The 11,879-nt window shown below is 45.0% G+C and overlaps 1 protein-coding gene across 3 annotated transcripts in view; it reads right to left on the reverse strand.

The window, feature by feature from the left end:
* The window catches only part of LOC114028482 (rho guanine nucleotide exchange factor 10-like protein), a 229,507-nt gene extending 217,914 nt beyond the window's left edge, over positions 1–11,593 (reverse strand). For 2 of the 3 annotated variants that reach the window (XM_027842736.1, XM_027842735.1), the window contains exon 1: positions 11,454–11,593. The gene's annotated coding sequence lies outside the window, so the exon portion shown is untranslated. The remainder of the gene's footprint in view (positions 1–11,453) is intronic. The other variant, XM_027842734.1, reaches the window with a different exon arrangement.
* Between the last annotated feature and the right edge of the window lie 286 nt (positions 11,594–11,879).

Raw genomic sequence — 11,879 nt, forward strand, 5'->3', positions numbered from 1 at the left:
AAGGGCCTTCCCAGCTCTGACATTCCGTGTTCTAAGAGCCCTCCCAGCTCTGACATTCTGGGTTCTAAGGACCCTCCCAGCTCTGACATTCTCTGTTCTAAAGCCCTCCCAGCTCTCATACTCTATATATTTACTTGTCGTATATGTATATGTGTGTACTTACACACATATGCATATATATGTTGATATAAATATAGGTGTTTACACACACATGTGTATATACATACCCCTCTATATATGTACATACAAAATATATATGCACCATGAATACAAATAGCTCAAGGAAGGAGACCACCAGCAGCTGAAATGATGACAAGAGGCTTCCTGTAGAAGGTGAAGAATCTTGAAGGAGTTCAAGGATGCTAAGAGACTGAATGGCCTCTTAGCTGATCCCTCTAGAGCCTAATTTGAGATTCGATGATCTCACGATGGTCAAATAGCTCCTTGTTCCCAGGGCATCCAACACTGTAATAACCAGGAGGGGAACAGGACCAGAAGCAAGTTGAGAGGTCAAGAGGATGACTGAGGATTCGAAAATTAGCCTGGGAATAGTGTACGACGAAGAGGATAATCCATTGCGTGTCTGACTGGGCTTCCTGGTGTTCTTTGTCAACAAAGGCTTTGTACCAGTCTTCAGCAGGTCCCTTTACAATGGGGCTGTTAATGAGCTGGAACCCACAAAGGTTTACCTCCAGCCCCTGTTCCGTCCCTTGACCTCTGATGTATTTGCCAAGGATTGAGTCTCCAGCTATCAAAGGGCTTCTGATCCCTAAAAGCCCAGGTATAGGAAACACTAGATCTGAGCAGGTTGATCTTAGCTCTGCCCCTGAGACACCCCAGCAAATCTTTGGGTCCGGTCTTCCTTCAGTCTCAGCTCAGGTGCCCCCTTCTGCCTTTCCTGATCTCCCCAGCTGCTAGTCTCTCCTTCCCTTCCCTCCCCTCCCCAAAACAACCTGGTGTGTACTTTGTAGGTTTTTACACAGACTGATGTGTGGCAGCATATGTAATGTAGTGGACAGAGAGATAGCCTCAAAGTCCGGAAGACTGGAGATCAAGTCCTCACCCTCCAGACGTGCTAGTGTTCAGACCCTGGCCAACTCAACTTCTGAGGGCTCTAGGCCAATGGTTCTGAAGACTTTTTCATAGGACCCAAAGGGTCAAAATTATTTTCATCATAATACTAAAATGTGACTTCCTACTGAAATACTCCTCCCTTTTCTAACTACATATCTGGTCCCTATGGGAAACCAGATTTCTTCACATGCTTCATAAGCCAAAATAACATATTCCAACAGACCGAATTCAGAAGCACATAGGAAAATCCAGATGTCTTCCATTAAGGCAGACATTATGAAGAGATTTGCAAAAACATATAAACAAAGCCATTCTTCTCACTAATTATTTTTTGTTTTGGAAAATAATAAGCTAACATTTTTTATAGCACCTACTGAGTGCCAGGCAGTGTGCTAAGCACTTTACAATTATTATCTCAAGTGATCCTCACAACAATTTGGGGAGGTAGGTGCTATTCTTATCTCCATTTTACAGATGAGGAAACTAAGAGAAACCCAAGGTCATCCGCTAGGACTCATGTGAAGCTGGATTTGAACTCAGGTCTTCCTGACTCCAGGTCCCATGCCAAATGATATTTATGTCAACATTAATGAGATTATTATTATTATTATTATTATTATTAATGAAATAATAAATTTTTTAAAATTTTATCAGGTTTAATTTCTAATACGGTGAATATTTAGACATAATCTTTGGTGATCTCAATAATTTTTGAAGAGCACAAAGTTTGCTGCTCTAGGAACAACTCTCTACAACCGTAAGTGGCAAAGGAAGGCCTGCCCAGCATTGTTGGAGGGCGTTCCCTATGCCAATAAAATCACAAGTCTGTTAAATATCTCTCTGTGCTCATCTTGTTTCCCCCCAGTTGAATATAAACTCCTTGAGGGCAGGGATTGCTTCACTTCTGCACTTCACACAAGCTTTATAAATGCTAGTTGATTGAAATCACTTCACCTATTTGAGCTTCAGTTTCCTCACCTGTCAAAGAAAAGTGGGAACACATACCCATGCCGTGCTTGCTGCTGGACCTTCCTCTGAAGATCTTTGGAAGTGAATTTAACATCTTGTTTCATTCATTAAAAAATAAATGGTTGGGAGGGGCTGGAAGGATGGAGAGAGTGGAACTTCAAATTTTAAAAAATGAATGTTTTGGCTTTTTTTTCCTCTTCATCAATATCAGCACCAGGGGTGTTACTGCAGGGTTGTTCCCAAGGGACAGGCTGGCAATATGGATTGTTTTGAATGAACAAAAGGAGTATTTGTCATTGTAACACGTTAGAACTATCTAAGTGCATAAGAAAAAGATGAGGTGCAATGAGATCCTAGGAGCTGGAGAGAGAAGGGGTCTAGCATACACCCCAGGCGAAATCCCTCATTTTTACAGCTCCCCAAAATGCAGCTCAGAAAGGGGTGGTTCCTGCCCAAAACCACAAAGGTACTAAGAACCAGAGCCAGGAATAGGGCTCTCACCTTCATCTTCCAGCTCCTAAAGCTGGGGCTCCTTCCATCGTACCCCAGGATCTCTCAGAGAAGGGCAAGGCCATTTGGAGCTGAGGTGATGGAGAGCAGAGATCAGGGAGAAGGTAGGTAGTATCTGAGGTGGCTCACGCATGGGAGCCATTAAATCCTTCTGAGCAGGATGGTAACATGGTCCCCTCAGGAAGACGACCTGGGCAGCTATGTGCAGGTCAGATTGGAATAGATGCTGGAGCCTGAGGAATCCTATAGGAGGCAATTCCAGTCACCCAGGCAAGAAGTGATGATGGGCTGTGTCAGAGGGGCCAGCAGTGGAAAGGAAAGTAGATGTCAGAGAGATAAGGGAGTGATGGGGACAGAAGGGACAGAATTTAGTCACTGAATGGCTATGGGGATGAGGGGGCATGGAGAGTCAAAGACCACCCCCCCATGTACTTTGTGTCCCAATCAAACTAACAGGAAGGTCCCTCTCCTCCCACTCCTGTTCGAGCTATACCCTATGCCTGGAACATTCTCTACACTATATCTGTCTATTGAAAGCCTCAGGTAATAATTATCTGCTACCTAGTATCTGTGTCTCTGGTGTTTCTCCATGTCAATTCATCCTGCACAAGTCAAGGGGGAAAATTTCAGCAGCTCCCTATTGTCTCTAACAAAAAATACAGACTTTTGGGGCAGCTAGGTGGCGCAGTAGATAGAGTACTGGCTCTGGATTCAGGAGAACCTGAGTTCAAATCTGGCCTCAGACACATAACATTTGCTAGCTGTGTGACCCTGGGCAAGTCACTTAACCCCATTGCCTAGCCCCCCACCCAAAAAAAATACAGACTTTTGTCTGGAATTCAACGCCCTAGACGCTATGGCTCGAATTGTCCCTCCTGGCCTCATTTCACATTATCTCCCTTTCTACACCCTACATTCCAGCCAAACTGAACTGTCCTCCTCTCCCACCTCCTACCTCCAATCCATTCCCACAATCCACCGTCTTGTGCCTTGAACCACACTCCCCTCATGGCTCTACTTGTTGAAACCATGGAATCCTAGGATCATAAATTTAGACCTGAAGGGACCTCAGCAGCCACCCGAATGGGGAACCAGCTGAGGGAGTCACTTGCCCACAGTTATCAGGTAAAAAAGAAACAGAGATGGAATTTGAACCCAAGTCCCTTTGATTCCAAATCTGGTCATATTTTTTAGCCTTACCCCATTGTTTCCTAAGGCAAATCCTCTTTTTATTCAAAGCCCAGCTCATGAAGCTTCCATGAAGCCTCCCCTGAGTGCCCCCTCCCATTTAAAAATGATCTTTCCCTCCAGAGATATTTTTTTTGAGGCAATTGGTGTTGTGACTTGCCCAGGGTCACACAGCTAGTAAGTATCTGAGGCTGGATTTGAACTCAGATCCTCCTGACTCCAAGGCCCTTGCTCTATCCTCTGTGTCACCTAGCTGCCCCCTCCTCAGATTCTTCACAAGAATCTCCCCTCCACTCTAGCCATTTACACCGTCCATAGCAATTTGTACTAACAAAGTACACAATTGTTTGCTTGTGGTCTCCTCCATTAGAACGTGAGCTCCTTCGGGGAAGGGACTGGTTTTGCCTTTCTTTGTATTTGCAGCACTTAACATCATGCTTGGCACGCAGTAGGCTCTTAATAAATGCTTCTTGATTGGCTGGCTGAGTTAATTTTGTACCTGGCTGATCCTGCATATGAAATTCTGCCTTCCCTTAAAGGTGTGACCACATCACTTTTCATCTTTATAACCTTACACTCAATAGCACTAAACATACCAGGTTCTCAATATGGGTTTGTGGATTTTAAATGAATTGAATTAATTAGTAAGAATTAAGGTTGGAAAAATAGGCCAGAGACAGAATGTTGGGAGAGCCTTGTATGCCAGGCTGAGGCATTCAATGCCTTCATCCCAATTTCTGAATAAAATAAATGACTAGTAAGAGTTCCATTATGCAAATGAACAAGGTCTTGCCTGTGACCATCTGTCAGCGGGTGGGGACCAGGTCCATATTTCCAAGGGTGCCTTCTTCCTTTCCCTCTCTTCTGCCTTTTTCCTCCCCCTCTCAGGTAAGGGTTATCTTCCTGCATTAGAATGTAAACTCCTTGAGAGCAGGAAGTATCTTTATTTTGGCTTCTACTTATATTCCCAGCATCTAACAGGTGATAGTGCATAGTAAGTGTTTAATAGATGCTCTATCTGTCTGTCTGTCTGTCTACCTATTTATCTAATTCCCTGCTCTAACAGTGAATCCCTGTAAATGGATTAAACCAACATAGGTCCATACTCACCTCTAACAGTCCACCCTGTAAGGCCTACCCACAATGTCTCTCCTCTTAGCACTGACAGGAGTATTGGATTGCTCGGACCATTCATTATCTACACAACTTCATGCATGTCTTTTTCTAATGGGTTAACTTTCTTTTCATAATTTTCATGTATTGCTTTTATTTTTTTCCCTAATTTTTCCTCAATCTCTCTTATTTGATTTTTGAATTCCTTTTTATATTCTTCCATTGTGACCATTTGATCTTACCCTTTGAAGCAGGAGTGGCTTTTTTTTACCTCACTATCTTTCTCTGAAAATGAAACCAGATATTCCTTTACACCAAAGTAGCTACATATGATTGGGTTCTCTTTCCTTTGCTTATTTGTGTTTATTTTTATTTCATTTTAGCAGCTTATTACTATAATCAGGCTGAATTTTTTTTGTTTGTTTGTTTTGGGTTGGGCAATGGGGGTTAAGTGACTTGCCTGGGGTCACACAGCTAGTGTTGTGTGTCTGAGGTCGGATTTGAACTCAGGTCCTCCCGAATCCAGGGCTAGTGCTCTATCCACTGCACCACCTAGTTGCCCCCCAGGCTGAATTTTTTAAAATGAACATTTGACAAACTGAAATACCCTCAGGTGTCTGTAACAAAAAAGACCAGAACTCAATGAAAAATTCAATATAAAAGATCCAGAAGAAATACAAGGAAAACATTAAAGACTAATTATAAGGTACTCATTAAGGTGAAACTGTTTGATAGATAGATAGATAGATAGATAGACTGATAGGCAGATAGATATAGATATATGTATATACATATATATGTATATATGAAAATGTTATCAGTATTCCTAAAACTGTCATCATTACTAAGGTAATTTGTAAGAAAGGTTGGTGCTAGGTGGAAAGGTGTAGAAGTCTTCTGAACATGTAGAGAGGTGAACAAAAAAAAATTCATGTATGACTAACAATTTCTCTCTCTCCATCCACCCAGGCTCATTCACTCCAGACTTTCCTCAAATCCTACCTCCCCTTGATGAGGCAAACTGGGGGAAATGTTGACTCCTTCCATATTCTGCCACCCAAGCCCCAGTGCCTCCCACCTTCCCCCAGTCAGGACATACAAAATGTAAGATCTAGAAATCACACCCAATATGACAACAAGTAATTGAAAACATAGGGGAGATTGTCCAGGTCTATCCTGCCTCCCTTAAAACACAGAGTACAGAATGTAAAAGCTGGAAGGGCATGTCTACAATGGGAGAGACTTCAGAACGTGTCAGAGCAATGAAGGAAGCCTGGAACATAGAATGTCAGAAATAAAAGGCACCTGAGAATAATAAAATGTCAGAGCTGGGAAGTAAGCGTCAAACATAGAATACTAGAGCTGAGAAAAGGCAGGGAGCAGAGGCTCTGTGGAAAAAGATGCTCCAAAGCTGACCCTTAAGGAAGACAAGGATTCTAAGAGGCAGTGAGAAGGAGGAGGGAATAGGGGACAGGCAGGAGATAGAGTGGAAAGTCTGAGATACAGCTTAGAAGGTCGGTCTGACTGGAACATGGAATTCCATGGGTACCCATTTTCTCTCCCACCTTACAGTAAGCTCCTTGAGAACAGGAGCCATGACAGACCTCTCTCTTCCTCAGAGCATCCTTCTATGCACAGGAGTCACTCAATAAATAGTCATTACATGAATCTGTGATCCAGAAAAAAAAATCAAATCTAAACAGAAAAGTTTGGAAATTGAACCATTTTGTACTTGGGTACCACACCAACCACCTGTAGAAGACAAAGCCATTTCTAAGAGACAGAGACCCAAATTCTAATTTCTCTTCTACAGTGGCTGTACTGTATGACCTAGGACATGTAACTTTATTTCTCTGACCCTCAGTTTCCCCATTTGTAAAATGAGTATAATACCACTAACTTTGCCTGCCTGCCATAAAGGTAATCAGAAGACTCAAGTGAATCTGTTTTGATATTTATTTCTTCCCACTTTTGTCTCCAAACTTTTTTAATCAAGTACCCCTACCAATAATTTTTTTCCTGGTTTATATGAGTGGGGAGAGGACAGCTTTTCCCAATAGCTTCTGCCCAGCTGCTACTATGGGTGCCTGGATTGGGATTAGGTTATAACTGTCCTGTGGGACTGATGCCCAGATTCACATGGGAGGAGTTTGGAAGCTTGCATAACTGTGGGAGAAGGTGAATGGAGGAGTGCTGGGCTGTAACAGATAAAGGGTAGGCATGGGTATGATGGAGACAAGCCCCCAATTGACTGTGGTGGGGAGGATGAGATATGACTCATCTTCCCAACTTTTGAGTGGTTAATCAATCCCATATTCTTTGGGGGCAGGAAGAATCAAACCAAAGCCTTCTTAGGCTCATAACATGGCACCCACTTTGGAGACTACTGGGCTAGACTATGACAACAGCCTCCTAACTGATTTTCCAGCCTCATCTAACCCTTCTCCATCCCACCTCATCTATGTGCTGCCTAAGTATCCTTCCTAAACTGCTGCTATGATCACGTGATACCTCAACTCAAAAATCTCCACTTTTTATTAAATAAAGTATCTACTACTAACCCTGGCATTCAAGGTCCTTCACAATCGGGTACCAACTCATCTCCAGCTTCATTCCCTTCCTCCTTACCCATCCTTCATGATCAAAAACAAAAATAAAACAACTGCGTGCTATTCTGCACTTTCCAATCTCATCCTGCCATCTCCTCTTTCATCTCTGCTCCCGGTCACACATCCCCTGTCCCTGGAAATCCCCTCCCTCTTCCACCCCCATCTGTTGAAATCCTTTCTTTTTCTTTCATTTATTTTTTTCTCTGGTTTGTAAAATTTCTAATGTAGAAACCATCTCTGCCCCAACAGATTAATACCTATTCTTCGACTTAAGAGTTTTACCTGGGAGAATTGAGAAGTTAATAACTCAATCAATCAACAATCATTTATTAGACACTTACGATATATCCAGGGCTAGTGGGAATCCAAAGAAAACATGATTTCCTCCTAGTCACACAACCACTCTGTGTCAGAGGGGGGACTTAATCTTAGGTATTCTAGAATCCAAGGCCAGCTCTCTAGCCAGGCCCTTTCATTTCTTCCAAGCCCAACCCACCTGTCTTTTCTTCCAGAAAGCCTTCCCTGGCAGTCCCCTCCCTTCCCCATAATAAAAATGATCACTGTTTCTTTCCTTATTTTGCTGCCAAAGCACATAGGAAGACCATGAGCTTTTAGGAGATCATTCCTCCTCTTTTCTACTTATATCACTCTTTTATGTATTACACGTATCTGTATATTTGTTCTCCCCCCCTCCTACTTTCTCATTATAAGATCCATGAGTCTAGAGGTCTAACCCTGCAATTTTACAGATGAGGAAACTGAGGCCCAGGGAAGTTAAGTAGAAGAGAGTCAGGATCTGAACACAGATCCTGTGAGTCCAAGTTCAGCTTTCTTTCTAGTGTCCCTAGACTGTAAACTCCTTGAGGGCAGGATTTAGGTTGTCTCTGCCTTCACATCCTTAGCACTAGCACAGTACAGGATAGGTACAAGAGCAGGCAAAGGCGGGGCCGCTAGGTGGCACAGTGGGTAGAGAACTGGCCCTGGAGTCAGGAGAACCTGAATTCAAATATGGCCTCAGACACTTACTAGCTGTGTGACCCTAGGCAAGTCACTTAACCCCAATTGCCTTAAAAAAAAAAAAAAAAAGGAACTGGCAAAGGCTCCATGACCTTGGTGTGATACACTGGAAAAAGCAGGAGCTCTGGAGTGGAAAGGACCTAGGTTCAAATCTCGGGAACTCGGACACTTAACTGCCAGTTTGATCTTATGCAAGTTACATAATCCCCCTTGGGTACAGGGTGAGCTAAATGGCCTCTTAAAGAGCCCTTCCGGGTCTAGATCTGTGCCAGGCAACCCCCTTGACCAATGCAAATGGCAATCTATGACTTGGAAGGGAAGCCTTAGGAGTTAGGAACAGAGAGGCTAGGAATCTGCCCAAGATCACACAGTTAAAAGTGTCACCAGCATGGCCTCCCTGACTCTTTTAGCTATAACACACTGCCAGTGACATGTAACAGGTACTCAATAAATGTTTATTCTGCTGAATTGTTTGCTGAACAAGACGTATGAAGTGCTCTACAAATTTCAAGTATGGTGATAATTACCATGGATCCCAAAGTGAAAGAAAAAACTGACTGGGAACAGTCAGCATGGTATAGTGGAGAGAGTACAGGAGTTGGAGTCAGTCATCAGGACCTGAGTTCCAGCCCCATCCCTGGCACTTACTAGCTGTGAGACCCTAGACCAGTCATTTAACCTTAAGAAACTTCAGTTTTCCTACCAGTAAAATGAAGAAGCCCCAGCCCGCCCTAAATCCTATGACTAGTTTCCATCCCCCTTCCCTCAGGATATTGCCCAGAAGCAATGCCCAGAAGGATTCCTGTGTTTCCACTAAGAGCTTGGGCTCATTCATTCAAGGTGCAGTCCAGGTCCTGGGATAGGAGCAAAGGAAAAGAGCACCTTCACCTGAGCTACATTAGTTGAGCTGCACCTCTGGAGAGGGGTCATCAGCCTTTAGAACTTCCCACCCGGCAGCTGCACCACACTTCAACTCTCCAAAATTACACAAAGACCTACAATCATAGGATATAAGGCTTAAAGGGACCGTGGAAATCATCTCATTTTACAGGAGAGAAAACTGAGGTCCAGAGAAGGGAAATGCCTTGGCCAGGCTCAGTAGAGCCAGATTTTGAACCCTGGTCTTGTCTATAGATCCAGAGCCCTTTCCACTATCCCACAAAAGTTGAGCTCCCACATCCAAGCCCAAAAATCCCCATCTCTCGCACACACAGGTAAAGGAAACTACATAGAAACCACAACTTTATTTGTAAATATTCCCGTCAAATAAGAGCCAGGAGAAATAGCGGATGGAGCTAAAGCTGAAAAATGTCATCTGGAACAGGGGTTCTTAATTTAGGGTCCATTAATTTGAGTGGGGAAAAATTACATCTTTATTTCCATAATAATTCATTTCCATTGTAATACCATGTGATTTATGTTATGCATTTTTTTTAAATGATCCTAAGAAGGGACCCATAGGCTTCACCAGACTGCCCAAGAGGTCCAGGACACAAAGTTGAGACACCCTGTTCTAATCCAACCTCCCGATTTTACAGGGAAGTAAATGAAGGTTCAAAGAAAAGAAATGATTTTTCCCAAGGTCACTCAACTAAAATCCAGGCCCTCCAACTCCATGTACAGGGCTGTTGCTACTATAAATTCCAGCTTCTTCAATTCTCAGCTCATTTCTGTTCCCCTCCCCAGCTTTCCTGAGGAAACCCCTATGGTGATGTCTCTGTCTAGCACTAGCTGGGTGACCTTGGAGGATTCATTCTGCCTGTGTGCCACCCCTCTAAAATAAGAGTTACAGCAGCTCCTACTCCCCCAAGCAGAGGTTCTGAGGGTCCATGAGGTGGTACCTGGTAGGTGTTTTGAGCTCCTATTTCTACAAGTGAAAGGGTTCTTCAACACCCCATCCTAAGTTTATTTTTTCTTTTCCTTAAAGTACTGACCCAAAGCAAAAATTAAAAAAAAAAATGAATGGGATTTGTCTTCTCTCCCAGGAAGGAGTAAAGTCCTGTGTCCTCAGTCCTCCACAAAGGTTCAGAAAGAAGTATCAGGAACACTAACCCTGAAGGCAGGTCTCGGTTTGTCCCTGTTCCCCCTTCCCCCCATGAGAAAACGCCAGAGGTCTCCCATGGTTACAGACTTTTGTGCCTGGGAGGAAAGAAGGAGAGGTAGGTTGCCATGGCTCCAACCCCTCTGTCTGGCATTATCACAGTATAAGCTAGGACCCCGATCATGCCCCTGAAAATAGTAAAATACCCCCCAGACCCCCAGACCCACCCTTCCTTTTTCTCATTCCCGAGGCGAAGAGCTTCAGACTGGGGCCCAGAGCCCCTCCTTTCCTGCCTCAGATCTGAAGGGGCTAGGACTGTGAGAATAGCCAGGAAGGACAATAGGAGAAGATGGTTCCCTGAATGCAGGAGAAAGGATGGGGATGGGGAGGGTCTGCCTGCCCCCAAGGGACTGAAGGGGAAGGGGGAAGGGTTCACTCCCAATCTATTTGTTTCCAGACTAGAGTCACACATCATACACATACACTACACACAGAAGAAGCACATAACCACAGATACACTCTGCACACAGACACGGGGATATACACAAACACAGATACACACGACACACATCCTGACAGGTCACCCAGGGATATAAACAGATAGCCACTACTCAGAGACATAGACACAGATACACACAGCCGTGACACGCAGCCGTGACACAAACATTAAACACACACCCAGGGTCACAGAAGCACTATCTGTACATCCCCACCCCCAGAGGCTCCCAAACACTGTGCTCACGTTCCCAGGTACACACAATACACACACTATCCACGCACGCACAGAGATAAACACTACACACAGACACTCTCAGAAACGAGTCACCCACCCAAGCACACCCCACGTCGCCGCCCAGGGCAGAACCCTATCAGCCCAGGGAGCAGGAGGGCGGGGGGAAGGGGAGCAGACAGAAGAGATGGTCCCCACTCACCCAGGTCTCGGGTGGAGGTCCCAGCTCTCGGGTTGGCTGGCTCTTTGTGGTGCGGCGGCAGGGAAGTTACAAAGGCGCCACGGTCGGAGATGGGGTTGGAGCTGGGGTTAGGGCCAGGCCAAGGGCAGCGCTCGGTGCCCATACCCGGCCGGCCCGGGCCGCGCGCGGAGCCTCCTGCTCTAGGTCTCCTCTCCTGCACCCATCGCACCAGAGCCTCCCCCAGCCCTGGGCCAGCCTTGACTAGCCCTGGCCAGCCCCGCCCTGCTTTGCGCTGTCCCTCCCGACTTGAATCCGGCCGGCTTGGATCGGATCGGCTCTCCTTTCCTCCTGCCCCAGTAACGGCTCCGGCTCTGCCGCCGCTCCGCTCTCCGGCCCCTTCCACCAGTGATCAGGGGCAGCCCGGCCCTGCTCCGGGCCCGGCTGGAC

This window comes from Vombatus ursinus, unplaced genomic scaffold (assembly GCF_900497805.2).
Source record: "Vombatus ursinus unplaced genomic scaffold, bare-nosed wombat genome assembly UNPS02014884.1, whole genome shotgun sequence".
Lineage (NCBI taxonomy): Eukaryota > Metazoa > Chordata > Mammalia > Diprotodontia > Vombatidae > Vombatus > Vombatus ursinus.